We start from the raw sequence: 5877 nt of genomic DNA, 5'->3' as shown, positions 1-5877 counted from the left end.
TAATTGGGCTTATAATGGAACATTGAAGTAATTTTGATAAGCATAAAACATACCATTGTTAACTAAAATTAACAACATTGGCTAGAAAGGAAGAAATATTATTTTTTATTTACTGAGAGGAATGTTCCTTGGAAACTATGATAGGATCAAGAGACACTAAAGTCTGTAGTAACTTTAAGAAATTTTAGATGTACCCAAAAGATTGTTACATATTAGGCCCCACAACTTATTAATGTTGAACTAGGAAATCTCCCTGAGGCTTGGCTATGGATAAGTAGAGTAAGAAATATTTGTTTTTGAATGGTTGATGGCACTATGGGCTTGTTCTCCTTTTGTTTTTACTTAGCCTAGTTAAGTTTTTTCTTGATCCTTTCAGTTTTTTGTTTCAATAGTTATTGTATATCAAAGGTTATTCATTGTATACCCGTGCCCACAGAAAACCTGAGTTGACTTGGGCAAGGAGGCCAATATTTTGCCTCTACTAAGCCTTAAGAAAAAAAATTCCACAACCAAAAATGAACATGGTGTGTGCAAGGCCTTGATGTTCATTGTCCTACCCAACGATAATTCATTACAATGCTCTAACACAACAATACAACCTTTGACATGATCTTTTGCTCCACAATAAACTTCAATACATAGGATTAGTTTCTTAAGTTCTTCATTCCCCCTGCGTGATCCTAGTTATGATGAGTAGTAAGAACAAATTTAATGTTTATCCCTTGTACCTCTTCCACCTGGAAAATGTTCTAGGGTTCCACAAGATCAACACCTTTGACATCAATGCCAACATTACTAACACCAATCACCTTACATTCGTTTTGTTTTTCCTAGCTTGTATTGAATAGACTATGGCTAAAAATATCTAAAGCCTCTTAAAATAATTTGATTGGAATTTGTCATGTCTTGGGGTTTTGTCTCTTTGCATTGGGATACCTTTGAACACAACTCCTCCATGCTTGAGAAGTTGGGCATCTTCCAGTTGTAACCAAGTTGGGAATGCTTTGAAGAACATGTGAGGAATTGTATTTTTCTCTCATCCATGAAGGACCTTATCATCTTTATGGAGAGTAGAACCTTTTTTCTAATGATTTTGAGTAACCAATTGTTTTAGTAACACGACAATGTATATGAATTTCACCAACATGTTCATTTGTAAATGTTACAATGTCCATGGTACTGAGTATGTGAATAAACAACTTTATGACCCACTTTATGTTGCATCTATGACTATGTTGTCTGATTACTATTTCAATGTATATTTGCAAGAAAATATATGAATTTTCCATTTTCTTGTGACTATAAGAATTCACCACACACTTACGATGAACAATGTTGGTTGTTGTACAATGTGATTACTTTTCTTTGCGTTATTGGAAAGGAAAAAAATTAACTTAATTTTTTGGTTTTCAACATTGTTATTTTAACACATTCTTTAATGTTGTCCACACATTTGGGATTTGTTATATGTTTGGGATGGATATTTTTCATAGTCTGTGTTGAAACTATTTTGTTCAGTTCAATGTTATTGAAACTTCATAATTAAATCATTATAAATATGCCATTTCTATCATTTAGGTCAGGTTACTCAGTGAATGTTCTTTTTTGCAGTTACAAGTAATACAACAAATCAATCACTATGGGGAGTTCAATATAACCCAATACATGCCACAAAATCCTTTCATTATTGCCATGAAAATAGTTAGTGCAAAATTCTATGTGTTTAACTACAACAAGCATCCATTAAATCCCCCTCAAGATGGTGGTTGTAATCTAAAGTTCCAAGAAAGGTTGAGGGCTCACTATGCCACTAAAATAGAATCCCAGGAACCAAGTCCTGCATAAATAAAGTTGCATACCATTGGTCGTATTTCTGCTGAAAGAGAGCCGAGTTTGTACCCAATACCACTAGCTCAAAACATTGTTGAGGAAGGCTTAATCTTTTGTAGAACGAGAGGGGATCGAGTTCTAAGCTAAATCTGCTTAGGTAATCTCACAAAGGGACTGATTAATTTCTCCTGTATTGATCACAAGTGTTGGAAGGGTCACTAAGAATGCATATTATTTCTTGTGCGTATGCATACAACTGTAACATTTATTCTTGGATTGTGTTCTAGTTTAGAGACCAAGATTGAGCAGTATTACTGGTGTGTAAAGGTTAAACCCAAGAAGAAGAGAAATGATTTTTTAGTTGTATGCATTACCAAGTTCTACCCATGTTATTTTTATTGTACATCTTTTTGCTATTAAATGCCAAGTAATTGTGTGCTTCCATGATTTATTACGCTATGCATTTGTGGGAGATTGTGGCCAAAATTTATATGTATTAGTTGTATTTAAATTTTTGAGTAATGAATGCATCTAATATGTTTTAGTTCTTCAAGTTCTTCAATATCTAACATGTGCACATATATGTTATTCTCATGTTCATTGGACTGCTTATGGTTTTGCCCATAATTTTTAACTTTGGAAGGCTTGATGATTTATGTGAACAAATGAAACTAGTCCTTATAGGATGTTTGGAATTAATGGAAAACTTATGGTATGCTTCTCAAAGTATGTATTTGAAAATTGAATTAATAAATGATTCTACATGAAAAGGTAATGATTTAAGTGATGCTTTTCTTCACTGATTAAAATGCTAGTGTTTTCAAACTCAGTTGAATACTAAAATCTAGGATCCTGTTGGTGGCTCACCCTTTCATTTAATTCCTTACCTTCTACATCTTGCGATTCTTTAAAAGTCATCAATGATATATATATATTATTTCAGGTATCCCAAACAACTTTATCGTAGAATATATTGTGTAGGTTTTTTCTTTACACTTGAAGTTTCTTAGAACCGCAACACAATATATGATATCAAGTTTCATAACATAACAACTTGTCATTATTAGCCACACTAGGAAGTAGGTTCAACCAGGTTCAGTTTGTAGGGGAAGAGCATTTGAAGTTATGTGATGAATCCATATAATAGGTCTACTCTTGTGATAAAAGTAAAGATGCATGACTATTATTAAATTAACCTATCATTTAAGTTCTAGGCATTAGGAGCCAGTCTCTGTAGCCATTAGATAATAGAAATAAGGATGTACGTGCAACCCTATCCAACCTTTTTCTATAATGTCTTGCTATAACAGTAATTGCCATGAATTATTGTGTAAATGCTATTATGAATTATGGGAATAACTACTAAATATTATGTGCAACTTTTGTAATTACAAATTTCAATGTTATAAATTCCTTAGTACCAATGTGTCTTACCCTAGGTAGGACAAGAGTTTACCATGGTGGAGTAGAGTGTCATGAAAGGGTTATAAAAGTGATGTCATTAACCTTGCTTGAAGGTGTGCATTGCCAATATCTCAATACAAGGCATGATGCAATATGACCTAAAATGTGCAGCCTTGTTCCCTTACTAGGCAAGATGTAATAATACAATGGAAGGCACTATATGTATTGTGGTTATGAAACCTTGTGGCAAATTATATATATATATAATGGTATCCATTATATGTGCCTTGTAGCATGCACTAACAATCCTATATCATTCTTAGTCAATGATGAGTCGAATATTGTGTCACCTACTACCCCAGTTACCTAGACTAACAAATTTTGATAGTGTATTTGGAAGGTTAACAAAGATTCATGAATTTGTGCTTTCACATCTATTTTCATGCTGAGAACCTCATGATGGATTGCCATTTTCTTGGAATATTTAGAATTGAATTGAGGGTCATCATGTCAATGAATTTCTCTTAGAATATTAAGTATATTCTACACTCTTTTGATGGCAGGAAGAAGCTCGCAAGCTCCACACCATTAGGACAAGAGTAAGTGTAAGAATTAGTTTTTTCAACTTACTTACTATTCTAGCTGCTCTCAACTGATTGGTTATTGTCTTGTTCAATTACGCTAAGTGTCCCTTCTTGCCTAATCATAAGATGCCTTGTAATTGCATCATGAGAATGAACAAATTTGAAGGGCGTTGGCAATATATGAAATTTGGACTCTGTTTCAGTTAAAGAAGAGAAAATTATTCTGGCATTTTATTTTAAACAAGATCCTTGAGGATGTGATGAATTCGTCATATAAAATTATGGAATAGTCCTAATTTTCTAAGTGCATGGGTAGATGACCCTCATTCTTATTTAGATGATGATCTTATCTGAGAGAGTTACATGTGCATCTTATTTTGTCAATAATCCCATGTCACACTCCCCAAGCTATCGAATGATATATATATATTAAAATAATAATAATAATAATAATTTTCAACTTGACTCCTGACAAATGATTGTTACACCACTCTATGTGATAGATATCAGGTAGCCCAAGGATTCTATTGCCATTAATTATAGAGCTAGGGTTAATAGGCTCTCTTGTTAGATATATGTAACATGCCCTACTTATGTTCTTATAAGTGGTTCAGACGATGCACAAATTTGTTTGTGGTACATTAATGCTCTTGCCAAAAACAAAGTGCTTGAGGCCCAAAAAATATTTAAGGTGAGTTATTTTGACAGATGTATTCAAAGTAACTTTCTACCCAATTGCAAGTAAATCCACCCTTCATAATGAATTCTTATTATCATTAGGTTACCATTTGAAGACAGTTCAAGAATTGGATGATTTTCCCATATAATAGGATTTGTTCATATTTTGTTGTCTGTCAGTAGCAACTTAGTAGAGGATTATAAATGAAATTGAACACACACAGGTTTTTAGGCTTCAAAAGTTCTTTTCTTTAGGTTTGTTAATGTGTCACACCATACAATTGTGTCAAAATCCATTTTCATTCTAAAGTTGATTTGTTTTACATGATGGTAGCATGGCATAAAAAATAAGGGCAAAGACACTACTAGAACTGATTTCTCACCCCCACAAATATGACCATTAAAAAATGTAAGGATTATTTTTAATGTTTGCTAACATTTTCGTTTTGTTTTTGTTGAAATTTAATGGGATTTGTTGGTGATTTTCTATTCATTTGTATTGTTAACTTTATGTTGTCAACTTTTTATCTTTGTTGAAAGTGTTTGATGACCTCATGTCAATATAGGTCCATGAGGGTGTCGTGGAATATGTTGCATGGCATTAAGGAATGTGTATTTTTTTGGGTTAGTTGGAGATGACTGTCATTTGTTAATATGGGACTTGTGTACATCTGTAACTAATAAACCATTGCATTCAATAGTTTCTTATCAAGGTGAGGTAAGTCAACTGAGTAATAGCATAAGCTAGTAATTATGAAATTGCTGTACTAGATTTAGTTTCAATATGTCATTTCCCATGTTTTCTCCTTCCTATGTTACAAATTTATCTTTTCATTTAATTAAAAAGGTAATTGTTTGGGACTCACTCCTGCAAGTCTGATTTCCATTACAAACTAGTTTCCTGGATTTTTGTTTTGAAAAATGTCAATTACAATGATTTCTTCTTTAATATAGTGTGTGTATAAGTTTCTCAAAATATAGAATCCATGTTAGTTCTATGATGCATTTCTTAATATATCTTGTTTGGTATGCATGTTGGTCCCTTCACTCATCCTCAGTTGTTAGTTCCAATAGGGCTTGACGTCCTTTCTTGTCTTGCTCAGTACTAGACATTTAGAGCTTTAGTTTATAACATATATGTTTGTAATGATAACTTAACATATACTCTCTTTGGCTAGACAATTATAGTCCAGTCTATAAATGCCTTGTCACTCCCACTTTGTATTGACACTAGATGTACTATCTTTGTTCCTTTGATAGAATTGTGTGTCATTTGGCGGACACAAATAAAATTATCTTATATTGAACTTGGAACACAACCTGTATAAATATTTCTCCATATTTATTTTTGTTGTCCTATTGTTGGGTTAGTCCTGGTATA

At 32.8% G+C, this 5877-nt stretch overlaps 1 pseudogene; it reads right to left on the bottom strand.

Annotated features, from left to right (window-relative positions):
* Positions 1-212: 212 nt before the first annotated feature.
* On the bottom strand, positions 213-957 carry LOC149228383 (hydroxyacylglutathione hydrolase cytoplasmic-like; annotated as a pseudogene).
* Positions 958-5877: the final 4920 nt, after the last annotated feature.

This window comes from Pinus tabuliformis, chromosome J, assembly GCF_031772625.1.
Source record: "Pinus tabuliformis cultivar Carrire ecotype Pingquan chromosome J, CPIR1, whole genome shotgun sequence".
In the NCBI taxonomy this organism is placed as follows: domain Eukaryota; kingdom Viridiplantae; phylum Streptophyta; class Pinopsida; order Pinales; family Pinaceae; genus Pinus; species Pinus tabuliformis.
The sequence above is the reverse complement of the archived record's forward strand: the minus strand, read 5'-3'. Positions and strand labels throughout refer to the sequence as shown.